General features: G+C 39.9%; 1 protein-coding gene and 1 non-coding gene across 2 annotated transcripts in view; one reads left to right on the plus strand and one right to left on the minus strand.

Moving 5' to 3' along the window:
- Positions 1 to 26,923, plus strand: part of LOC128563315 (minichromosome maintenance domain-containing protein 2-like) — a 304,071-nt gene that overhangs the window by 47,201 nt on the left and 229,947 nt on the right. The window lies entirely within an intron of this gene.
- On the minus strand, positions 15,518 to 15,602 carry LOC128564190 (small nucleolar RNA SNORD87). The gene has a single exon (XR_008374057.1). It is a non-coding gene; the product is annotated as a small nucleolar RNA SNORD87 (small nucleolar RNA).

Raw genomic sequence — 26,923 nt, forward strand, 5'->3', positions numbered from 1 at the left:
GTAGTTGAGGGGAGTGAGTTTTGGTTTTGAAGTAAGTTTCTGGTGATACCAGTTTCCTGTGATTGTGGGAATGTGTGGCTAAGGTAGAGGGGGAAAGGTAGGACCCAGGGAGGTCAGAAGTTAAATGGGCAGTTCACATGGAAAACACTGAATGTTGGATATTGGGGAAGAAAGGAAAATTGTGCACCAAGTGCTGAGAGCTAGGCGTTGACTATGGAAGGGGGAAAAGGTTGTTAAAGCAAGGTGGCACTGAACATCAAAGGAGAGAAAGGAGGAAGCAGGGCAAAGAATGGTCTGGAAGCAGCAGAGTGTAGGGTAGCAAGGGAGGCATGGCTTGGTACTCGTCGTACTGCCCCATTTACGTACTTATTCAATGAATCAATGAATGAAACGGAGTATAAGAGCTGAACTCCTATACTAAAAGTCAATGTTTTTTAAATTGTAGTAAAATATACATAAAGATCAACCTCGTTAATCATTTTTAAGTGTACGATTCAGTGGTGTTAAGTATACTCATGTTGTTTTGCAACTATCACCACCATCCATTTCCAGAAGTTTTTTATCTTCCCAAACTAAAACCTTGTATCCATTAAACCCCAACTCCCCATTTCCACATCTACCTAGCCTCTGGCAACTCTCATTCTGCTGTCTCTAGGAATTTGACCATTCTTAGGTACCTCATATAAGTGGAATCATGTAATATTTGTCCTTTTGTGACTGGGTTATTTCATGTAACATAATGTTCTCAAGGTTCATCTATATTGTGTGAGTACTATTACTTAATAATAATACATATATACCACATTTTGTCCATATTTTGTTTATTCCTTTATCAGTGAACACTTTGGTTGCTTACACCTTGTAATACTGCTATGAACATGAATGTGCAGATACACATATCCCTTTGAGATTTTGCTTCCAAATCTTTTGAGTATATACCTATAAGTGAAATTACTGGATCATGGAAATTGTTTACTGTTGTGGATGAACAACCAAACTGTTTTCCGTAGTGTGTGTACCATTTTACATTCCCAACATTACATAAGGGTTCCAATTTTTCTACATCCTTGTCAACACTTATTATTTCCTTTTTATTTTTACAATAGCCATTGTATGGGTGTGAGGGTGGTATTGCATTCTGATTTTTGTTGTCAGCTTAAATTCAATCACCTTTATTTTATTTTTATTTCAGGTTAATGTGGCGATACAAACAACTAGGTCATATTTGAATTTGTTAGGCAGAGTCCCTCTCGTACTTGTGTCCTGCACCCAAATGTGCCCATTAATTGGGAGCATCCCAAGCCCCCCTCCTTTCCTCTCCCCCTTCCTTCCTTCTCACTTCCCTCAACTTGAATTGAAATGAGTTTTTTCTCCTCTGTGGGTGTGAATTAGATGGTCTACTGGCTTCATATTAGCATTGAGTACATTGGATATTTGCTTTTGCATTATTGTGATACTTTAGTAGAAAGACTATGTTTCAACTCCATCCAGGTTAATACAAAAGATGTAAAGTCACTATCATTTTATGGCTGAATAGTTTTCCATAGTATACATTATACCTCAGTTTGTTAATCCATTCCTGAGTTGATGGACATTTAGGTCATTTCCACATCTTGGCAATTGCAAATTGAGTTATAAACAATCCAGTGGAAATAGCCTTATAATAAAATAATTTTTTCTTCTGAGTAGATACCTAGGAATGGGATTGTGGGGTCAAATGAGAAGTCTAATTTGAGTTCTTTGAGGATTCTCCATACTTCTTTCCAAAGAGGCGATATGAGTTTGCAGACTCACCAACAGTGTAAAAGTGTTCCCCTCTCTCCATGCCCACACCAGCATCTGCAACGTTGGGACTTTGTGATGTGGACTATTCTCACTGGGGTTAGGTGATACCTCAGGTTGATTTTCTTTTTTTTTTTTTTTTTTTTTTTATTATTTTTTATTTTATTGTTGGGGATTCATTGAGGGTACAATAAGCCAGGTTACACTGATTGCAATTGTTAGGTAAAGTCCCTCTTGCAATCATGTCTTGCCCCCATAAAGTGTGACACACACCAAGGCCCCACCCACCTCCCTCCTTCCCTCTTTCTGTTTCCCCCCCCATAACCATAATTGTCATTAATTGTCCTCATATCAAAATTGAGTACATAGGATTCATGCTTCTCCATTCTTGTGATGCTTTACTAAGAATAATATCTTCCACGTCCATCCAGGTTAATACGAAGGATGTAAAGTCTCCATTTTTTTTAATGGCTGAATAGTATTCCATGGTATACATATACCACAGCTTGTTAATCCATTCCTGGGTTGGTGGGCATTTAGGCTGTTTCCACATTTTGGCGACTGTAAATTGAGCTGCAATAAACAGTCTAGTACAAGTGTCCTTATGATAAAAGGATTTCTTTCCTTCTGGGTAGATGCCCAGTAATGGGATTGCAGGATCAAATGGGAGGTCTAGCTTGAGTGCTTTGAGGATTCTCCATACTTCCTTCCAGAAAGGTTGTACTAGTTTGCAGTCCCACCAGCAGTGTAAAAGTGTTCCCTTCTCTCCACATCCACGCCAGCATCTGCAGTTTTGAGATTTTGTGATGTGGGCCATTCTCACTGGGGTTAGATGATATCTCAGGGTTGTTTTGATTTGCATTTCTCTAATATATAGAGATGATGAACATTTTTTCATGTGTTTGTTAGCCATTCGTCTGTCGTCTTTAGAGAAAGTTCTATTCATGTCTCTTGCCCATTGATATAAGGGATTGTTGGCTTTTTTCATGTGGATTAATTTGAGTTCTCTATAGATCCTAGTTATCAAGCTTTTGTCTGATTGAAAATATGCAAATATCCTTTCCCATTGTGTAGGTTGTCTCTTTGCTTTGGTTATTGTCTCCTTAGCTGTACAGAAGCTTTTCAGTTTAATGAAGTCCCATTTGTTTATTTTTGTTGTTGTTGCAATTGCCATGGCAGTCTTCTTCATGAAGTCTTTCCCCAGGCCAATATCTTCCAGTGTTTTTCCTATGCTTTCTTGGAGGGTTTTTATTGTTTCATGCCTTAAGTTTAAGTCCTTTATCCATCTTGAATCAATTTTTGTGAGTGGGGAAAGGTGTGGGTCCAGTTTCAGTCTTTTACATGTAGACATCCAGTTCTCCCAACACCATTTATTGAATAGGGAGTCTTTCCCCCAAGGTATGTTCTTGTTTGGTTTATCAAAGATTAGGTGGTTGTAAGATGTTAGTTTCATTTCTTGGTTTTCCATTCGATTCCAAGTGTCTATGTCTCTGTTTTTGTGCCAGTACCATGCTGTCTTGAGCACTATGGCTTTGTAGTACAGACTAAAATCTGGTATGCTGATGCCCCCAGCTTTATTTTTATTACAGAGAACTGCCTTAGCTATACGGGGTTTTTTCCAGTTCCATACAAAACGCAGAATCATTTTTTCCAAATCTTGAAAGTATGATGTTGGTATTTTGATAGGAATGGCATTGAATAGGTAGATTGCTTTGGGAAGTATGGACATTTTAACAATGTTGATTCTTCCCATCCATGAGCATGGTATGTTCTTCCATTTATTAATATCCTCTGCTATTTCCTTTCTGAGGATTTCATAGTTTTCTTTATACAGGTCCTTCACCTCCTTCGTTAGGTATATTCCTAGGTATTTGATTTTCTTTGAGACTATGGTGAAGGGAGTTGTGTCCTTAATTAGCTTCTCATCTTGACTGTTATTGGTGTACACAAAAGCTACTGACTTGTGGACATTGATTTTATATCCTGAAACATTACTGTATTTTTTGATGACTTCTAGGAGTCTTGTGGTTGAGTCTTTGGGGTTCTCTAAGTATAAGATCATGTCGTCAGCAAAGAGGGAGAGTTTGACCTCCTCTGCTCCCATTTGGATTCCCTTTATTTCCTTGTCTTGCCTAATTGTATTGGCTAGAACTTCCAGCACTATGTTGAATAGTAAAGGTGACAGAGGACAACCTTGTCTGGTTCCAGTTCTAAGAGGAAAAGCTTTCAGTTTTACTCCATTCAGTAAAATATTGGCTGTGGGTTTGTCATAGATAGCTTCAATCAGTTTTAGAAATGTGCCACCTATGCCTATACTCTTCAGAGTTCTAATTAGAAAAGGATGCTGGATTTTATCAAATGCTTTTTCTGCATCTATTGAGAGGATCATGTGATCTTTATTTTTGCCTCTGTTAATATGGTGGATAACGTTTATAGACTTGCGTATGTTAAACCAGCCTTGCATCCCTGGGATGAAGCCTACTTGATCATGATGAATGACTTTTTTGATGATAAGCTGTAATCTATTGGCTAGGATTTTGTTGAGAATTTTTGCGTCTATGTTCATGAGTGAGATTGGTCTGAAATTCTCCTTTTTGTTTGGGTCTTTTCCTGGTTTTGGTATCAGGGTGATGTTTGCTTCATAGAATGTGTTGGGGAAGATTCCTTCTTCCTCAATTTTCTGGAATAATTTCTGCAGTACAGGAATAAGCTCTTCCTTGAAGGTTTGATAGAATTCTGGAGTGAAGCCATCTGGACCAGGGCATTTTTTGGTTGGAAGCTTTTTTATTGTTTCTTTGATCTCAGTGCTTGAAATTGGTCTGTTCAGGAGCTCTATTTCTTCCTGGCTGAGTCTAGGGAGAGGGTGTGATTCCAAATATTGATCCATTTCTTTCACATTGTCAAATTTCTGGGCATAGAGTTTCTGGTAGTATTCAGAGATGATCTCTTGTATCTCTGTGGGATCAGTTGTTATTTCCCCTTTATCGTTTCTGATTGAGGTTACTAGAGATTTTACTTTTCTATTCCTCGTTAGTCTGGCCAATGGTTTATCTATTTTATTTATTTTTTCAAAAAACCAACTCCTTGTTTCATTAATTTTCTGAATGATTCTTTTGTTTTCAATTTCATTGATCTCTGATTTGATTTTGGATATTTCTTTTCTTCTACTGAGTTTAGGCTTAGATTGTTCTTCTTTTTCCAATTCCATAAGATCTCTTGTGAGATTGTTGATGTGCTCTCTTTCAGTTTTTCGAATGTAGGCATCTAAAGCGATGAATTTTCCTCTCAAAACTGCCTTTGCAGTATCCCACAGGTTTTGGTAGCTTGTGTCTTCATTGTTGTTATGCTCAAGGAAGTTAATGATTTCCTGTTTTATTTCTTCCTGCACCCATCTGTTGTTCAACAGAAGATTGTTTAGTTTCCATGCCTTTGGGTGGGGTCGAGCATTTTTGTTAGAGTTGAGTTCCACCTTTAGTGCCTTATGGTCTGAGAAGATACAAGGTAAAATTTCAATTCTTTTGATTCTGTTGATATTTGTTTTGTGTCCCAGGATATGATCAATTTTGGAGAATGTTCCATGGGGTGATGAGAAGAATGTATATTCTTTATCTTTGGGGTGGAGTGTTCTATATGCGTCTATCAAGCACAGTTGTTCTAGAGTCTCATTTAAGTCTCTTATATCCTTGTTTAATTTCTGTTTAGAGGATCTGTCCAGCTCTGTAAGAGGAGTGTTAAAGTCCCCTGTTATGATGGTATTATCAGATATCATATTGCTCAGACTGAGTAAGGTCTGCTTCAAGAATCTGGGAGCATTTAAATTGGGTGCATAAATATTTAGAATTGAAATGTCTTCTTGTTGTATTTTTCCCTTGACCAATATAAAGTGACCATCTTTGTCTTTTTTGACTTTAGTTGCTTTAAATCCACATGTGTCTGAAAATAAGATTGCAACTCCTCTTTTCTTCTGAATTCCATTTGCCTGAAAAATTGTCTTCCAACCCTTGACTCGGAGCTTTAATTTGTCTTTTGAAGCCAGGTGTGTTTCTTGCAGACAGCAAATGGATGGCTTGTGTTTTTTAATCCAGTCAACCAATCTATGTCTCTTCAGTGGGGAATTCAAGCCATTAACATTTATTGAGATAATTGACAAGTGTGGTAGTATTCTATTCGTCTTATTTTGTGAGAGTCCATTGCTTAGTTTTATCTTTTGCATCAGTGTGGAGGTTAGGTTCTGTCCTTTAATTTCTGAGTTCTTACTTTGCTGCTGATCCATTGTGGTGGTCAGTGTGCAGAACAGGTTGAAGTATTTCCTGTAGAGCTGGTCTTGTTGTGGCGAATTTCCTCAATGTTTGTATATCCGTAAATGATTTGATTTCTCCGTCAATTTTGAAGCTTAGCTTAGCAGGGTACAGAATTCTGGGCTGAAAATTGTTCTGTTTAAGTAGATTAAAGGTAGATGACCATTGTCTTCTTGCTTGGAAAGTTTCATTAGAGAAGTCTGCGGTCACTCTGATGGATTTGCCCCTGTAGGTCAACTGGCGCTTACTCCTGGCAGCTTGCAGAATCTTTTCTTTGGTCTTGACTTTGGACAGGTTCATCACAATGTGTCTTGGAGAAGCTCGGTTAGAGTTGAGGCGACCTGGGGTCCGATATCCCTCTGAAAGCAGTGTGTCAGAATCTTTGGTAATATTTGGGAAATTTTCTTTTATAATATTCTCAAGTATGGCTTCCATTCCTCTGGGGCATTCTTCTTCCCCTTCTGGAATTCCTATAACTCGTATGTTGGAACGCTTCATAAAGTCCCATAATTCTGACAGTGAACGTTCTGCTTTCTCTCTCTTCTTTTCTGCCTCTTTTACTATCTGAGTTATCTCAAAAACTTTGTCTTCTACCTCTGAAATTCTTTCTTCTGCATGGTCTAACCTGTTGCTGATACTTTCCATTGCATCTTTAAGTTCCCTGATTGACTGTTTCATTTCCTTCAGCTCTGCTATATCCTTTTTATATTCTTCATATCGTTCATCTCTTATTTGATTCTGTTTTTGAATTTCCTTTTGGTTATTTTCCACTTTATTAACAGTTTCCTTCATTGTTTCCATCATTTCCTTCATTGTTTTCAGCATGTGTATTCTAAATTCCCTTTCAGTCATTCCTAACATTTCTGTATAGGTGGAATCCTCTGCAGTAGCTACCTCATGGTCCCTTGGCGGGGTAGTTCTGGACTGGTTCTTCATGTTGCCTGGAGTTTTCTGCTGATTCTTCCTCATGGGTGATTTCTTTTATCTGTTTACTTGCCCTAATTTTCCTTTCAATTCCTCTTGCTCTTTAAGTTCTTGTGCCTGTGGAAGTTGCGGGCGGGTTTAGGCGGATTGAACACACGTGACCACTTGCCGGTTTTCCACTGTTTTAGTCCTCCTCTTGGGGTCCAGAAGACTCTCGCTGACTCCCTGTATCCTCTCAGGGGTGATGATAGGCAGATCCCACCAGCCAGAGATGCCTGGAGTCCTATATCCCCAGACTCACGGTGCCCAGATCCAGGTTGATTTTCTTTCACGTTTCTCTGATGATTATGGATGATGGGCATTTTTTCATGCTTTTGTTAACCATTCATCTGTCTTCTTCAGAGAAGGTTCTGCTCATGTTTTTTTCCAGTGAGAGATGGCATTCTTTTTCTGTTGATTAATTTGAGCTCTCTATAGATTCTAGTTATTAAACCTTTGTAAGATTTGTAACATGCAAATCTTTTCCCATTCTCAAGGTTGTCTATTTGATTTGCTTGTTATCTCCTTAGCTGTGCAGAAGCTTTTCAATTTAATTAAGTTCCACTTGTTTATTTTTGTTATCGCCATTGCTATGGAAATCTTCTTGATAAAATCTTTCCCCAGGCCGACATCCTTAGGAGTTTTCCCCACACTTTCTTCTAGGATTTTTATCATTCCATGTCTTATATTTAAATCTTTTATCCATCTTGAATCAATTTTTTTAAGTGGTGAAGCATGTGGCTCCAGTTTCAGTCTTTTACATGTGGTTATCCAGTTTTCCCAGCATCATTTATTAAGAGGGATTCTTTTCCCCAGTGTATGCTTCTATTTGGTTTAACAAAGATCAAATGGCTATAAGAGACTGGTTTCATCTCTTGGTTTTCTATCCAGTTCCAAATGTCTCTATTTTTGTGCAATATCATGCTTTTTTGATCACTGTGGACTTGTAATATAGCCTAAAGTCTGGGGGACTGATGCCTCCAACTTTGTTTGTATTACTAAAAATTGCCTTGGCTATATGTTTTCTTTTTCTGGTTCCATATGAAATGAAGAACTATTTTTTCCACTTCTTCAAAGTATGATGTTGGTATTTTAATGGGAATTGCATTGAATCTGTAGATTGCTTTGGGAAGTATAGACATTTTAATAATGTTGATTCTTCCCAGCCAAGAGCATGGTATGTTCTTCCGTTTGTTAATGTCTTCTGCTATTTCTTTTCTTAGGGTTTCATAATTCTCTTTGTAGAGGTCCTTCACCTCTTTTTTTAGGTATATTCTTAGGTATTTAATTTTCCTTGAAGCTTCTGTGAAGGGAATTGGTCCTTGATTAGCTTCTCAGCTTGGCTATTGTTGCCGTAAACCAAGACTACTGATTTGTGACATTGATTTTCTACCCTGACCCGTTACTGTATTTCTTGATCACTTCCAGGAGTCTTGTGGTTGAGTCACTGGGATTGTCTAAGTATGAGATCATATCATTGGCAAAGAGCAAGAGTTTGACCTCCTTTGCCCCCATTTGGGTGCCCTTTATAGTTTTCTCTTACCTGATTGCATTGGCTAGAACTTCCAGCACAATGTTGAATAATAGTCGTGATAGAAGACATCCTTGTCTAGTTCAGGTTCTAAGTGGAAGAGCTTTCAGTTTTGCTCCATTCAGGATGATATTAGTTGTGGGTTTGTCATAGATGGCTCAATCAGTTTAAGAAATGTACGCACTATGCCTATATTCTTAAGAGTTCTTGTTAGAAAAGTATATTGAATTTTATCAAATGCTTTTTCTGTATCTATTGAGAGGATCCTATGGTCTTTGTTTTTGCTTCTATTCATATGGTGAGTTACATTTATAGATTTGCATATGTTAAATTACCCTTCCTTCCCTGGGATGAAGCCCACATGATCATGATGTATAATTTTTTAATGTGTAGCTGTAATCTATTGACTAGGATTTTATTGAGTATTTCTGAATCTATATAAATTCATGAAATTGGTCTGTAGTGCTCCTTTTTAATTGGATCCTTTCCTGGTTTTGGTATCAGGGTGATGTTTGCTTCATAGAATGTTTTGGGGAAGGACCTTCATTCTAAATCAGCGGTTCTCAACCTGTGGGACCCACAGGAATTATATTAAAGGGCCACAGCTTTAGCAAGGTTAAGAACCACTGTTCTGGGCAGCGCCTGTGGCTCAGTGAGCAGGGCGCCAGCCCCATATACCGAGGGTGGCGGGTTCAAACCCGGCCCGGCCAAACTGCAACAAAAAAATAGCCGGGCATTGTGGTGGGTGCCTGTAGTCCCAGCTACTTGGGAGGCTGAGGCAGGAGAATCGCCTAGGCCCAGGAGTTGGAGGTTGCTGTGAGCTGTGTGACGCCACACCACGGCACTCTACCGAGGGCCATAAAGTGAAACTCTGTCTCTCCAAAGAAAAAAAAAAAGAACCACTGTTCTAAATGTTTTAGAATAGTCTCTGCATTATAGGTGTGAGCTTTTTCTAAAGATTTGATGGAATTCTGGTGTGAAGCCATCTGGCCCAGGGCTTTTTGTTGGAAGATTTGTTTACTGTTTCTTTGAACTCAGTGCTTTTCTCCCCCTCTCTCCCTTCTTTCCTCCCCCCTACTCTCTTCTTTCCTTCTTCCCTCCCTCTCTCTCTTCCTTCCTTTCTTCATCTCTTCCTTCCTTCCTCTCTCCCTCCCTTTCCTCTCTTCCTTCCTTCCTCCCTCCCTCCCTCTCTCTTCTTTCTTTTGAGACAGAGTCTTACTTTGTCACCTTCACTAGAGTGCTGTGTCATCATAGCTTACAGCAACCTCAAACCCTTGGGATCAAGTGATTCTCTTGTCTCAGCCTCTCTAGTAGCTGTGACTACAGGCACCCGCCACAATGCCTGGGTATTTTTTTTTTTTTTTTTAGCAGGTCCCAGCCAGGTTTGAACCCACCAGCCCTGCAGCATGTGGCCAGTGCCCTAATCACTGAGCTATGGGTGCCCAGCCCACATTCTCAAATTTCTGGCATAGTTTCTTGTAGTCAGAGACAATATCTTATATCTCTGTGATATCTGTTATTGCCTCCTTTTCATTTCTGATTGAAGTTATTAGAGATTTTTCTTTTTAGTTTCTAGTTAATCTGGCCAAAGGTTTATTTTATTTTTTCAAAGAACCAACTTTTTGTTTCATTAATTTTCTGAATGATTCTTTTGTTTTCAATTTTATTTATTTCTAATTTAATTTTGGTTATTTCTGTTCTTCTACTAGGTTTGGGATTAGATTGTTCATCCTTTTCCATTTCCTTAAGATGATTCATTAAGTTATTGATGTGCTCTCTTTCTGCTTTTTGGATATAGACATCTAATATGATAAATTTCCCTCTTAAGACTGCTTTTGCAGTGTCCCACAGGTTTTGGTAACTTGTAGCTTCATTGGTGTTATGTTAACAATTTCCTCCTTTATCTCTTCCTTGACCCAATTGTCATTCACCATAAGGTTGTTTAACTTCCATGCCTCTGTATGGGGCTGAAAAATTTTGTTGAAGTTGAGTTCCACCTTTATTACCTTGTGGTCTTAAAAGATACAAGGTATAATTTCAATTCTTTCATAAAAGGTCTCTTTCATAAATCTGAGCATTTAAGTTAGGTGTATAAATGTTTAGAATTGAAATGTCCTCTTGTTCTATTATACCCTTGACCACAATTAAGTGACCAGCATTGTGATTTTGATTATTTCCTTAATTAGTGATGTAGAACATCTTTTTCATATGCCTATTGGTCATCTGTTTATCCTCTTTGAGAAATGTATGTTTTAATCCTTACCTATTTCCCGCCCCCTCCACTCTAATCCCCTGCATGACCCCCATTTTAAAAATCAGGTTGTTCTCTTACTGACTTGCAGAGTCTTTCATCAGAGATATGATTTGCAACTTTCTATTTCCTGGGTTGCCTTTTCACCAGTGATTGTATCTTTTGATGCAGTTTTTAATTTTGATGTGGTCCAATTTATTTTTTGTTTTGGTGCCTGTTTTTGGTGTGATATTCAAGAAATCACTGTCAAATCCAAAATAATTCAAGTTTCCTCCTGTATTTTCTTCTAAGACTTACAGTCTTTTAATGTTTACATTTTAAAGTCTTAGAACTCTTGCATTTAGGTCTATGCTCCATTTTGAGATGATTTTTGCTATGATGTAAGCTAAGGGTCCAACTTCATGTTTTTTCCACGAACAGGTTCTAACTCCTGTTTTTTTCTCCCCATAGAATGATCTTACTACCCTTGTTGAAAATCATTTGATATATGCCAGTTTATTTGAGGGGCTATTCTAGTCCATAAATTTAGATATTTACCTTGCCATGAATGGTTTTAACAACTGAGAAATGTACTGCAATGGGTTTATCCTTGATCATTCATTTATTCTTTTTACCCATATTCCAATACCTTCTTTTTCTACTATTTTCACCTCTAAACATTACTATTCAGCTTCAAAACTAATGCTTTTTACAATTTCCAAGCTTTAAAATGTAGACATCAAAATACTTCTTCTGTTGGTACCAAACTAAAGCCGCTTCCTTAGTTTAAAAGAACAAGTGTCAGATTTACATGATTATCGACATGCTCTATTGAATGAGTCAGAACTTAACATTTACATTTTTATTATTTTGTTTGATAAGAGTGATTTCACATTTGGCTTTTTTTTTTTTTTTTTTTTGGGCCGGGGCTGGGTTTGAACCCACCACCTCCAGCATATGGGACCGGCACCCTTCTCCTTGAGCCACAGGCACCGCCCTCACATTTGGCATTTTAAGTATTCCTCACTTACATTCTGTTTCCTTCTTTAGGAGCCGCTGTATTTTGTGTTGCTCCAAATGCAGTATTTCCATTTGTATTGCATAATGAAGAGTAGTTAGAGGAAAGGGATATCTACCTGACTCAGTGCCAACGACAGCTCTAACAGTTTATTGCCACATATGGACCAGGGACAGGTATCTTCTCTAGTGATGAATAAGTGACTTGAGGAAATCATTTTTTCTTCATTCCTACCTAAGCAGGGGAGAAAGTGTATTTGAGAGTGATTTTTTAAAAATTTAAGTATGGCCTCCTCAAAATTAATTCCTAATGCGATAAATACTAATCCAAACCTCTATAGACAACAGCAGAATTTTAAAACTTAGAACAGTGTGGACAATTTATAAGTGATAAAGTTGTCAAGGAGAATACTACTTAAAAAACAAATTCTGGTTAGCTCAGAATATCAATGGTGAATAGACAAAAATATAAATAAGCTGAACAAGGTGAAAAATAACTTTTATGTAGTCCACTATATTTGTCACAAGATGGCAATAATGCTTTATCTACAAATAATGTTAAACTATTTTTTTTCCCTTACACTTGTGAACTTGTCAAAACTAGTGAGTAAAGAATATATATAACCTTTTGTATGACTCCTGGTGGTAGATCAAAACTTTAAAAAAAATTACATAACCTTAAACTTCAAATTTAAGGTCTTTTCATGCTTTTTTTGACATGTCTATGACATAGTTTCACAAGCCCTAAATACAGAATCTGGAAAAGCCTTGGGAATTCCCCATATATTATGCACGTGTCAGGTTAAATGAAAATTTACATGTTATCAAGGAGACTGTAATTTATAAATTGGCTACTTAGCCCTCACTAGTTACAAGAAAGGTTCCATAAGGCAAAGAAATCAATTTGGAAGCCCAGTCTCCATTTTTGTATTTTTAGAGACAGTCTCACTATATTGCCCTCAGTAGAGTGCCACAGTGTCACAGCTCACAGCAACCTCCAACTCCTGGGCTTAGGTGATTCTCTTGCCTCAGCCTCCCGAGTAGCTGGGACTACAGGAGCCCACCACACCTGGCTAATTTGTTGTTGTTGTTGCAGTTTGGCCAGGGTTGGGTTCAAACCCGCCACCCTCGATATATGGGGCTGGTGCCCCACTCACTGAGACACAGGCACCACCCCCAGTCCTCATTTTCGAAGGAAAGTTTTTCTGCTCTGAAAAGGAGAAAAATCATGAGAAAACGTATCTTGTAAAAAATTCTTAAATCTTTAGTTCTCATTCTTCAAAGCCTTATCGAAAGATCACATCCATTCACAGAAAAGCAAAGTATCACCGAACTCTCACTTTATTAACCAAGATGCTATCATGCATCATATCTTTCAAAATTGGCACTTCAGTTTCTTAACCAAACAGCAGGACTACTCACCAACTCTCTGAGATCTAGATCACTATCACTGAACACCTACTAGTGCCAGGGACAATGTTAGAAGGAAAAGCCAGTTTTTAACGTTTACATATTACAATTTTATGTTACCAGTTAGCAAGATGCTTATCTTGTGCTTCTCGTGTACAACTCTTTTACGGTTCTCTATGGGATGAAGGCAGAACACTTCCCTGTCTTTATCTTCACCTAGCGAGAAATCTAGTTTTCAAATTCAATTCTTTTAATCCTAGACAGACCTGCCGGCCCAGTTTCTCCTAACATAACACAATTATTTCTTGTACTAAGATTAGGATTACTGTGTTCAAAGATGAAGTCAAACTGAATAAAATAAAAAAAAAAATTTTAATTAAGATAGGCTCACTGTTGCACTTGGTACACTGCTATGGCCTCATAATTCACAGCAACCTGAAGCTTTTAGGTTCCAATGACCCTCTTGCCTCAGCCTCCCAAGTAGCTGGAACTACAGGCACCCACTACGCCACCTTTATTATTTGAGACAATCTCACTATGTCGCCCTCAGTAGTGCGCTGTGCTGTCACACCAACTTCAAACTCTTGGGCTTAAGCAATTCTCCTGCCTCAGCCTCCCACATAGCTGGGACTATAAGCGACTACCACAACACCCAATTTTTTTTTTTTTTTTTTTTTTGCAGTTACCATTGTTGGTTAGCTGGCCCTGGCTGGGTTCAAACCCGCCAGCCTTGGTGCATGTGGCCAGAAATGTCTCACTCTGGGTCAGTCTGGTCTCAAACCTGAGAACTCAGGCAATCCACCCGCCTCACCTCCCAAAATGGTAGGAATACAACAGGGGTGATCCACAGTGCCCGGGCCCTTAAAATTTAAATCTTAAATAAAATCTATAATCACAGAAAGGTGATAGCTTTTACGTAAGGGACAATTTGATTGCATTCAAGCATTCAAGAGTCCTACCGGTTTTTCAGGTACAATAGAGAATTACAAAGGGGAAGCCAGATATGACACATGCAGCGATTAGGGCCTCTCCAGAAATTACCAAAAGCTACAAAGGGAAAGTGGGGAGGGAGTACAGGAAATATCTCACCATGCTTTATCTCAATGAGATCACCACCCACAAATGAGCCGATTACATTGTTAAAGTATGCTAAAAACAGGTCTGATTAGTAGTGACTATTAAGAATACAGCTATTTTGGCTCGGCGCCTGTGGCTCAAGCAGTTAAGGCGCCAGCCACGTACGCCTGAGCTGGTGGCTTCCAATCCAGCCCTGGCCCGCCAAACAACGACAGCTGCAACCAAAAAATATCCGGGCGTTGTGGCGGGCGCCTGTAGTCCCAGCTCCTTGGGAGGCGGAGGCAGGAGCCTCTCTTGAGCCCAAGAGTTGGAGGTTGCTGTGAGCTGTGTGATGCCATGGCACTCTATCCAGGGTGACAGCTTGAGGCTCTGTCTCAAAAAAAAAAAGAATACAGCTATTTTAAAAGAAAAGAGACTTTAGTGCCCAGCAATTAAAATAATTACTCACATTTATTTTCTATATCATTTATAATGAAGTTAGTAAAACCAAGTAAAATATTCATTTTCATCATTTGCTTCTGTTCATCTGTTTTCTTGCAGTCTTCGTTCTTTCTTCCATAATGTTGCATGGCACACCTCTAAAAAATCAGAACAGTGAAAATCATTTCATAATCAAAGATAAAGTTAACCACATAACCTCAAACAGTGGCTTTTTGCTGAGGTTTGGTGCCTGTAGCTCAGTACTTAGCGCACCAGCCACATACACCAAGACTGGTAGGTTCAAATCCAGCCCATATTTCCCAAACAACAACTACAACCAAAAAATAGCTGGGTGTTGTGGTGGGCGTCTGTAGTCCCAGCTATTTGGGAGGCTGAGGCAAGAGAATTGAATTGCTGAAGCCCAAGAATTTGAGGTTGCTGTGAGCTGTGGTGCCAGGGCACTCTACCCAGGGAGACAGTTTGATGAGACTGTCTAAAAAAAAAAAAAAAAAATTCAATGCTGAGAAAAGGAAACCATATCCTGACATGCAAAGGCAACTGCAACAGCTATTGGACCCAATCCCTTGGATTTTTCAGACACTTTTAACTGTCAACAGATGTGGTCGCTTTCCTAGTTACAATTACTTACCTGAGGCAACAAAGGAGTATTTCAAAAAACTGCAGCTAAAGGACATCCATCTGCAGCTACCTATGTGCTAAGGAGAAAGAACATTTAGCCTCTTAGTAAAAAATTGTACTACATACCATTAACATAAACCAATATAGTTTACTGGCATCTCAGTCTAAGAATTATTTCTTCAAAGATATCCTCAGCTGGGTAAACAGCAAAAATTTAAGTCATCATTATGCCACCATTATCAATGTCAATAACACATCAAACATTTTGTGTATTGCTTGTTAGTAACAATAGCACCACGATTCCCAAAAAGATGTCATTTAACACTTTTTGTACCTCAATATATGCAGTGGCGGTTCTACTTTTTCATTGCCATTTTCTGTTAAGCTTTTGGAAAACATCTGTCACAATGACCTTCACACACCTTCAAAATTCATAGGATTTGTCAGACCTAAAAATTAAAGTTTCACTGTCAATTCCCATTTGTAATTGCATTTGTTTGGCATGTTATATGAAGGAATAGTCTAATAAAAATTTCATTCCTGCCGGGCGCAGTGGCTCATGCCTGTAATCCCAGCACTGTGGGAGGCTGAGGAGGGAAAATCAATTGCTTGAGCTCAGGAGTTAGAGACTTGCCTGAGCGACAGTGAGACCCCGATTCATGAAAAAAATGGAAAAACCCAGCCGGGTGCTGCCTTGAGCACATGTAATCCCAGCGGCATCCGGAGGCTGAGGCAGAGGGGTGCCTGCAGCCTGAGTCTGAGGCTGTGGTGAGCTACCACGCCCACTGCACTCTGCTCAGGGGCATAGGGTGGGACCCTGTCTCAACAACAACAAAATGTCATTCCTCTAAGGAACCCAACCTACCTTTTGGGACTCCAACCCACTTTTTAATAAAAGTACCAGTATCTCTTGTTCAATACATTTCTAATGGAATAAAAGAACACAATTCCTGTTTCATTACTTCTGATAGTATTAACTGACAAACGCGAAATTTAAAAACATCTGTTAATGACTTGAGTGTTTTAAATCTTTTGATTGGTTAGTACCTAAAAATTACATAAATGATGGAAACATTTTATATCCTTCATCATCACAGTATTGATTTTAAGACACAATGGTCCTAATGAGTAGACAACCATTGCTTTTCTGTCCTAGAGCTTGACTAGAATGCACTAAGTCAGGTTAAATGCTAGATGTACAGAAACTAGGGTGAAGATTTTCACCTGAAAACAGTACAATGGCAAATCTAGTAGTTTTAGAGAAGGGATGCCTTACACTGTCAGCATTACCAGACACATTCCTACAGAATTAAGTTTAAGTTAACTGAATGTACACAAACAGGGCAAAGGAGATGGCCAGGGCCACACAAATGTCACACAGCACCTCAGGAGTATAAATCATTGAGCTAGACAATTATTGATATGATTTATGAAGACATACAAGTTTGGACCCTGCTAAACTATCATTATTTTCATGTCTTGAAATGCTGAAATATTTCACTTGAGTATGAGGAATAAAATTACTGCTTGTGAATAATTCTAATTTGGAAAATTTCAGTTTAGTATTATGATTCACAGGAACTACAGACAACTACATGCATACTCATTCTTATAATGCCTATGTTTAAAGATACATATGAATAATAAACTATCCATCTCACTTCCCAGCCACAGGATCAAGAAACCGATGGACACAAAACTAGAGATAGGTACTACTAGATGGGGGGCAGGGGAATGGGGGTGGGAGGTAACACAGCATTGGCAATATTACCGCTTTTAAATGGGTCGTTGAGTTCTTTTGTATTTCTGTTTCAGACTTTCATGCACTACCTGTATTTTTATCAAACAAACACTTAGCTTGTAAATTTCTAGAAATCCCAGCACTTAGCAACAATTCAAACCACATAGGGCTTAAAATTAAGGAATCCACGGATTATAGAACCATTACATTCATCCTGTTGACAGCTAACTCTTAAAATTACTTCAAATGAAACAATGTATTTCAAATCGGGAAGAAAAAAAAAAAACCCAGGAATATACCACGTCTCACAGATGCCTTACCATTTTTAAACGTTTTTGAATTGCCAGCATGTTTTCCAGTCTCCCCGCAGTTGACTGATGTACATCCGGAAACACCCATCTCCCTGTGAATTCAAGCACTTGCACAACGGTAGGCATTTACAGCCTAAGGGCCTTGCAGACCTGCACGGGCTGTTCTCCACTTTCAATGTCTTTTCTCAGAACTTATTTACAAGGAAATTTACAGGAAAACGCGACTCGCTCCACTTACGGCTAGAGACCAGCATAGACCCACAGTAAACTTCGTTTAGAAAATAAAATTTCCCACCATTGCAAGAGGGACTTTACCTAACAATTGCAATCAGTGTAACCTGGCTTACTGTACCCTCAATGAATCCCCAACAATAAAAAAAAAAAGTAAGAAAGAAAATAAAATTTCCCACGATTGCAAGAGGGACTTTACCTAACAAGTGCAATCAGTGTAACCTGGCTTATTGTACCCTCAATGAATCCCCAACAATTAAAAAAAAAGAAAGAAAGAAAGAAAAGAAAATTTCCCTGTAGTCCCAGCTGTTCGGGAGGCTGAGGCAAGAGAATCGCGTAAGCCCAAGAGTTAGAGGTTGCTATGAGCCGTGTGACGCCAGGGCACTACCCGAGGGCGGTACAGTGAGACTCTGTCTCTACAAAAAAAAAAAAGAAAAGAAAATTTCAAAACCACAAAGTAATGTTAGGGATGGGTCGTCTTATTACCTAGGAGATAATCACCTCCCCCGCGTATAAACTGCTCCCTTATAAATGATAAATAAGCCGCCCATTTAAAGGAAACCTGAACAAGCCAATGCCGCATGCTCAGATTTGCAGGGGTACAAAAGGGACCCGGCAAAGCAGAACAGGAAGTTATCTGGCCGTTCCTTCCAGGCACCTTTGGTTCCCGAGTCATGCAAGGCCCTTTATACTAACTTCTGGGCTCACAGTCAAAATCAGCGCTGACGGAGTAGGCTGCGCTAAGACTTCCAGGTGGTTGCTCACAAACGCCGGCTCAGGTGGCCGGAGGGCTCGTGGCCCCTGACCGCGAGGGGAGCGTCACCTCCTGGGCCAAACCTGAGGCGCCGGCTGCGGCTGGGCTGGAGCAAGGCGGCGCGGCGCTCGGTACCCACGAAGCGAGAGCCCGGCCCGTAGGAGAGGAGGAAGAAAGACCGCAATGGCTCTTACCTCCAAGAGCCCAGCTACCGACTGGAAGGCTCAGCCGCTTTCCCATCCGCATAGGTAGCAGTTCTTCCCGCCCACCCGCATAGCTAGCAGTTATTTCCGAACCGTCCTCTCTCGGCTGCCGCGCGGAAAACGAGGCGCGCTGTCCGCGGGTAGCTGTTGGACCTCCGGGGCTAGACCCGCCCCTTCCGGGACTCAGTCCCGCCCGTCCATGCGCAGTGCGGGCAGACACTAGCTCCGGAGGGGAGGTCTGGCCTTTGGGTTTGGGTTGAACAGCTGAGTGTAACTTTGCTAGAAGCATTTTTCTTTTTTTTTTTTTTTTGAGGCACAGTCTATGTAGCCCTTGGTAGACTTCCGTGGCAGCACACAGCTCCCAGCAACCTCCAACTCCTGGGCTTAAGCGATTCTCTTGCCTCAGCCTCCCGAGTAGCTGAGACTACAGGCGCCCGCCACAACGCCCGGCTATTTTTTGGTTGCAGTTCAGCAGGGGCTGGGTTTGAACCCGCCACCCTCGGTATATGGGGCCGGCGCCTTACCAACTGAGCCACAGGCGCCACCCAGCATAGAATTTTATTAATAGTAGTTTTTTAAAAATTCTAGGCCGGGTGCCATGGCTCACGCCGTAATCCTAGCACTCTGGGAGCCCAAGGTTGGTAGATTGCTTGAGTTGAGTTTGAGACCAGACTGAGCAAGTGTGAGACCCTATTTCTAAAAATAGCCTGGCTTTGTGGCAGACGCTTATAGTCCCAGCTACTTGGGAGGCTGAGGAAAGAAGATCTTTTGAGCCCAAGAGTTTGAGGTTTCTGTGAGCGGTGATGTCACGGCACTCTACCCAGGGCAACAGAGTGACACTGTGTCTCAAAATGAAAGAAAAAAAAGAAAAATAACCATTCTTTAGTAATATAATCATGATTACCTTAGAAAGTTTTATATTTTGTAGATACAAGTGGATTCTGGAGCAGGTAAGTTATTATTTTCTTATAAGCTGTCAGAATCTATGGTCTGCACTTACACATGTAAATCTCATTTGGAGAAACTCATCTCCTCATATTTGCAGTATAAAATGAGGTTGGAACTGGTAGGAAGTTGTCTGTGAAAACCACATCCTCGGGCTTTCCCTGGCTGGATAGTAAGCATGTCAAAACAGAGTTAATGCAAGCAAAATGTAAATGATCCTAGTCACAGATGCATGACTTTTCTATGTAAGATTCTTTTACCTCAGGCAAGATTATTTTTAAACATAATATTGACATTGAGATAATCATAGTATTTATACTTCTCGTCAAGGTTAAAGTTCCAAATCTGTGGAAAAATATATTAAATTGTCAGAAAGTAGGGAACTGATCTGAATGAAAGTTGATTCTTAAACACTTGAAGTACATCAACTTTCCCGAGATAATTTTGGTGAAAATTGCCTTAATTACTTATGATTTCTGCCAGGATCTAAAATAAGGAGTTAACCACAGTGACTTTAATTGTCAATGGAGACACTAGTGTTTTCCTTTTCTGTTTAAAAATTTAACTTTGACATTAAGAATAAACTTTGAAAATAACTATTTAAATGTTTGAAATTCTGAATGTAAAGGGATGTTTTAAAATTACTTGAGCTGGCCATTGAGACCTGGTGGGAAGTCTGCTAGGGGACTTGAGAGACAATTTTGTTCTTTGATGAAGATACCTGTTTGCAGACAAGCCACTCTTCTTTCCTAAGACACTCTCATCCAGACATTCTTACCTGTGAAAGAATGCCTGTCCCTTACTGTTGCAACTGTCCTGTTAAATGAGAGATTGTACCTGAGATGGTAAAATGGAAAGAAGGAACCAGCAACTGAAAGATACTGAATAGTCACAGAATTAACTAGAATGAACTAGCTAGGGAGCAACTTCTTGTTATGTGAAATAATACATTTTTCTTATTCTTTAAAACAACTATTCAAGAATAATGATGTGGAGCATTGAGAGGTGGAACTAATTGAAAATTATGATGCCATTCATACCCCAGTGATAATCTAACATAAATTATGTCCTGAAATTAACATCCCATTAAACCTTTCAGTGAGTTACAATACGCACTTAACAGCTCTTTTCTCAAATCCTACTAGCTCCACTTTTAAGGAACAATAAGTATGCTGTTCTCAAAAGTCTCCAAGGGAAAAAGGATGATTGACAAGGAGTATGTTAACTGGAAGGAATCATTAACCAGAAGGTATAACTATGTAGAAAACATGTGAATATCCTCAGTGTGTGTGTATTTACACATTTGTTCTTGTGTGTTTTACATATATGTGTGTCAGAGACTACAAAGAAAAGTCAACTTTCACGGGGTGTCATACTTGTGTATGTATGATCTGTCACCCAGGAACTTAGAAACCTTGGTCCACTGGTGAGATTATGTCCTCCTTGTCTTCTTGTGTTAACCACACAGGACACAAATACAAATAGCAAGGTCCCATTAAAAGAAAACAAAATGAATGACCATCTTCCACTTTGTAATGGCCGTCACAAATAAATCACTCAGTTTGTCAAATAGGAAATATTTTCTCAATGTGCATAGGCCTTACTTTCTCATTGGCTCATGTATTATATCTGCTCCTTTTTTTGTTGATTCCTGCTTAGCTTTGAAGACCCAGCCTGTCCCCAAACAATTATCAGAATTATCTCCAAATCCTGATCATTCCCCCTTTGTAACTGGGCTTTCATATTATAACAGAATGTAATGTTGGGCAGTGTGGGACCCTCTCTCTGAGTTGGTTCCTTCTTCTTCCATAGTAGAATCTTGGGACAACAGAATGAGACAAATCATTAAAGCATAGGACCTGGCAAAAGTCGAGTATCATATGAGGATGATGGAGTGTTGAAATCTATGCTATTCTGCCTCCTGCTTCTTCCCCTTTCAGGCCATTTGGGCCATTGCAATCTTTCTAAACACCTTTGATGTACAGTTTGCTGCTATGACAACAGCAATGGCAGCCTTTAGTCTGATCAATTCCAACTCCAGAACCTGGCATGCTCCTGACCATTCCATCCCGGACTCGTGGCCAGGAAGGTAGATGGACACCAAACGGTATTTACTCTTATTTTAGTGTGTATTTGCCATGACATTGAAAGATAATTTTACATATGCTTATTTTTGTTTTTTCCTACAAGCATTTTTTCATATGTTTTTAGTCATTTGGGTTTTCTCTTCTATAAACTACAGCCTCATAGCTTTGGTCAGATTTTTTTTTTTTTTTTTTTTTTTTTTGAGACAGAGTCTCAAGCTGTTCCCCTGGGTAGAGTGCCATGGCATCACAGTTCACAGCAACCTCCAACCTTTGAGGTTAAGTGATTCTCTTGCCTCAGCCTCCCAAGTAGTTGGGACTACAGGCGCCTGCCACAATGTCCTGCTATTTTTTTGTTGTTGTTGCGGTTGCCATTGTTGTTTTAGCTGGCCCGGGCTGGGTTTGAACCTGCCAGCCTAGGTGTATGTGGCCAGTGCCCTACCCACTGAGCTATGGGTGCCACCTTGTCTGATTTTTCTTTTTTTTTTAGAGTTATCTGTATGTTTAAAAATTGGTTTATGGGATTTTTTATATATCCTGGGTACTAATTTTCTGTAAATTAACAGTTCTATGCTTTGCAACTAACTTTTCCCAGTCTGTTTTGTTTCTCATTATATTTAGGGAGTTTTATGTTGTTTGGCAGACTGTACTCTTCTCTCTACTTCCAGTAGCTCCCAGCACTTCTGCATTTCTTTTATTTTTTTCTTTCTTTTTATTTTTTAAGAGACAGAGTCTTGCTCTGTCACCCGTGCTGGGGTACAGTGGCATGATCGCAGTTCACTATAACCTCAAACTCCTGGGCTTGGGTGAGCCTCCTACCTCAGCTTCCTGAGTAGCTGGGACTACTGGCATGCATCATTATGCCCAGCTAATTTTTCTATTTTTGTAGAGAGGAGATCTTACTCTCTCTCAGGCTGACCTCAAGCAATCCTTCTATCTTGGCCTTCCAAAGTGCTAGGATTATAGGGATGCTTCATCGTGCCTAGTCTAATGTAATAGTTTTTGTAGAGATGGGATCTATGTTGCCCAGACTGGTCTCCAACTTCTGGCCTCAAGCAATCTGCCTGCCTCGGTCTCCCAAAGTGCTGGAATTACAGGCGTGAGCCACTAATATTTAGTAATCCACTGGGATTACTGGCCCTCACCTCTGCATCTCTATGAACGATTTCTGGTAACCCTTAAATTCAAGTGCTTTAACATGCCTTTTAAGGCTCTCCTTGTTGCAGTTTGGCCAGGGTCCGGCTTGAACCTGCCACCCTCGGTATATGGGGCCGGTGCCCTACTCACTGAGCCACAGGTGCCACCCATCAAGGCTGTCCTTGATGTGAGAATATGGACTAATATAGTATTATATTTATTCCTAGGATTTTGAGAATTAAATAAAATAATACATATCAAGTATTCATCTCCTCCCTGAAAGCATCATGTTCTTTTGCTTTTTTCCTATACCTAGAAGGTTCTTCTCCTATTTGCCTTCCCTGACCTCTTACAACTGGATTATGGCAGACAGTCTTGTTGCCATCCCAGGAGACATCCTCAGCCTTCTTCCCTGATAAAGGAACACTGATTTTGTTTATGTTACGGGCTTAGTCCTAGGGCCAGGCCCATTACAGTGACATACTTTATAACGATGTTTTGGTCAATGAGGGATTCCGTATTAGTACCATAAGACGATTAATACCCTATTTTTTAATTGTACCTTTTCTGTGATATATTTTTGTTATATATGAAAATACTTACCATTGTGTTAAATTGCCTACATTCTGAGTTCAGCAGCATGCTGTACAGGTTGGTAGCATAGGATCAACAGGCTATGCCAAAGAACCTGGGTGCATGGTGGGTTATACCAGCTAGGTTTGTGTAAGTACACTCTGAGATGTTTGCGCAATGACAAAATTACCTAAGGACCGATTTCTCAGAACCATCCCCATCGTTAAGCGACATATATTTCATTTTCTTTCAACCCATTTATCTGCTTCCCCTGCCTTCTGTGGTAGATGCTGGGCATAGACTCACTCAATAGCTAGTCCAGCTTCCTTTTATTGGTCATTGGATACTTCAGAGACTGAAAAGCTAAGTATTATACTGCCTGGACCCTTTTGCAGTTAGGATTCTGGATATGAATTAGGTCCTGCCTATCAAATGCATTCATGCAAGACCTGAATTCTAAATCAAGTTGTATAGGGGCTGGGTACAGTGGCTCATGCCTGTAATCCTAGCACTCTGGGAGGCTGAAGTAGCAGGATCACTTGAGCTCAGGCATTCTAGACCAGCCTGACCAAGAGGAAGACTCCATCTTTATTTAAAAAAAAAAAAAGAAAAACTAGAACAATTAGCCAGGTGTTGTGGCAGGTTCGTAGTCCAAACTACTTGGGAGGCTGACGCAGGAGGATCACTTGAGCCCAGGAGTTAGAGGTTGCAGTGAGCTATGATGACACCATGACAACTCTAGCCCTGGGCAACAAAGTCTGTCTCCAAAAAAAAAGGCGAAGAGGCATCCATTTTGCTGATGAATATCATATTAGCCAAGTTTATGCAGCAAAACAGAGCCTACAAAAATATATATGAATTTATATGTACATGTTTATATAAACTAACACAATACACGGAAGCTTAGAAGTCCCATCATTAGTCATCTCTAAACTGGAGACCCAGGAAAGTTGGTGATATAGTACAGAGGCCTGAAAACCAAAGGGCTGGTGGTAGAGATTCCAGTCTGGGTCTGAAGGTCTGAGAACCAGGAGTGTTGAGAACAGTAATGTCTCAGTTCAAGCTCTCTCAAGCAGAGAGCAAATTCCACCTTCCTTTTGTTCTATTCAGGCCCCCAACAGATGCCCCCTCACCCAGGGGAGGATCATGTACTTCACTCAGCCTGTCAGTTCAAATCCCTTCTGGAAACATCTGCACCGTCGCACCCTGTGTCCTCATTGGTTTGGGCTGCTATAAAAAAAAAAACAAAAAACAAAACTACACACTGGGGGCCTTTAACCATGGAAATGTGTTTCTCACTATTCTGGAGGCCGGGATTGACCATCTTAAGGTGCAGGCAGATCTGGTGCTTGGTGAGGGCCTGCTTCCTGGTTTGCAATTTTTCTTCTTGTATCCTCTCATGATGCATGTGTGTGTGTGGTGGGGGGTGGGTAGTAGGAAAACAAGCTCTCTGGTGTCTTTTTATAAATAAGATCTCTTATATCTGTTTTTTTTGTGTGTGTGTGTGTGGTTTTTTCGCCAGGGCTGGCTTTGAACCCACCACCTCTGGCATATGGGACTGGTGCCCTACTCCTTGAGCCACAGGTGCCACCCCTTCTTATATCTGTTTATAAGAGCATGAATCCTATTCACAAGGACCCTACCCTCATGACCAATTACCTCCTAAAGGGCCTAGCTCCTAATATCATCATATTGGGGGTTAGGATTTCAAGATATAAATTGAAACATTCGTAGCATCTAGAAATAATGTTTAGTTAGCTGTGGGCATCGCTATGCCCAGTCAAGTTGACAAAAATTAACCATTACACATATGTAGCAAAGGCAGCATGCTTCTGCAGTCAGTTACTGTAGGGGCAGCTTCCCATTTGTCATTTCATGGAACTGGGCTGCCAAGGCAGCTGATACTTCTTGGTAGCTCAAGATACCATAAAGGAGAAGATAGGTAATTTTGACTACATAAAAAAATAAACCATGAGGCAGAAATATCAGCTGCCTTGGCAGTTCCATGGAGTGCCTTCAGAAATTTTGACTATAAATCCAGCCTTAGTTTCATTTCATGAATCTTTAAGTTATTAATAACCTATAATAAGCCCCTTTTAAAATTAGCTAAAGCATGTGCCACAACCATATCCAGACTGATATACCTTCCTTACATGTGGGGGTGACCTTGAACCCAATCTCGGCCAATGAGCCAATGAGGAATAAGTAGAAGGCTTGGACCCTGACTTTTCCATGAAGCCACCTTACCGGTCCTGGACATGGCCTACTTATCGACTTCTTTTCTGTTTTTTTCTTTTATCTAACCCTTATGTAGAAGCAGACAATTTCTTTTACGTGAGAGAATAAGGTCCTAATTTATTTAAGCCACTATAGTTGGGTCTTAGCAACTGAATGCAATTCCTAACTGATTCTAGTAATCAATGAACAGTGAGTGACTTTCATAGTATTAAAAAAAACATTTGTGGATCAACTGATGATTGATGAACAAAGGCACTGAAGCATGAAATAGCTGTGTGTGCACGTGTGTGTGTTTACAGCCTAAAATATAAAGTAGGAAGTGGTGGACAATAAGGGCAGTGACACAGGAAGGTGGTTCGTAAGTCAAGTTACGGGGTTAGACTTCATCCTTAAATCATGGGGTACCACCGACGGGACTGAAGCAACTATGGTACATATTTAGGTTTGTATTTTTGATAGTTTACTTGGGTGCAGCCAATACTAAAGGTTGGGAAAACTGCTAAGTCTCCACATTATAGGGTGAAAGATGATGAATACTTGTGATAACTATTCTTACATACTTTGGAGAATGTAAGTATACTGGTAGGCAAATTGTTTAACATGGAATTGCTAAGCTGGAGTATGTACACTTAAAATAGTGAGAGATTTTGCCAAATTGTATTCAGAAGAACTTCACTTTAACGGCACAAAAGTCCTTGTTTCTCCACCTTCACCAACCAATGTGGATGTTTTTTGTGAGTATCATAGGTGGCATATGTATTATTTCATTGCTTTCTGAATTTATGCTTCTTAATTTTAAGTGAGTTTGTATATCTTTCCTTAAAGATATTGGCTGTTTGATTTTTTTTAATGAACTGCTTTTTCGTACCTTTTTTTTTTCTCACTATGTCGCCCTCAGGAGAGTGCAGTCCTGTCACAGCTCACAGCAACCTCAAACTCTAGGCTTGGGCGATTCTCTTGCCTCAGCCTCCCAAGTAGTTGGGACTAAAGGAGCCCACCACAACACCTGGCTATTTTTGTTGTTCTTATAGTTGTCATTGTTGTTTAGTAGGCCCGGGCTGAGTTTAAACCTGCCAGTCCCAGTGTATGAGGTCGGCGCCCTAACCACTAAGCTATGGGCGCCAAGCCTGCTTCTTCATACCTTTTGTGGAATTTTCTTGAGTTGCTGGTCTTTTTCTTCTTTTTAAATTCTAAGAATCAATTTTATAGAAAGGGAACTACTGTTCTGATTTCGTATGTGTTGTGACTTTCCCCCCTGGTTTGTTTTTGGTCTTTTGACCTTGTTTATGGCTTCTCCATTTTGTGCATTTATTTTTTATGCAGTCAAAATTACCTATCT

Source organism: Nycticebus coucang, chromosome 13 (assembly GCF_027406575.1).
Source record: "Nycticebus coucang isolate mNycCou1 chromosome 13, mNycCou1.pri, whole genome shotgun sequence".
Classification (NCBI taxonomy): Eukaryota; Metazoa; Chordata; class Mammalia; order Primates; family Lorisidae; genus Nycticebus; species Nycticebus coucang.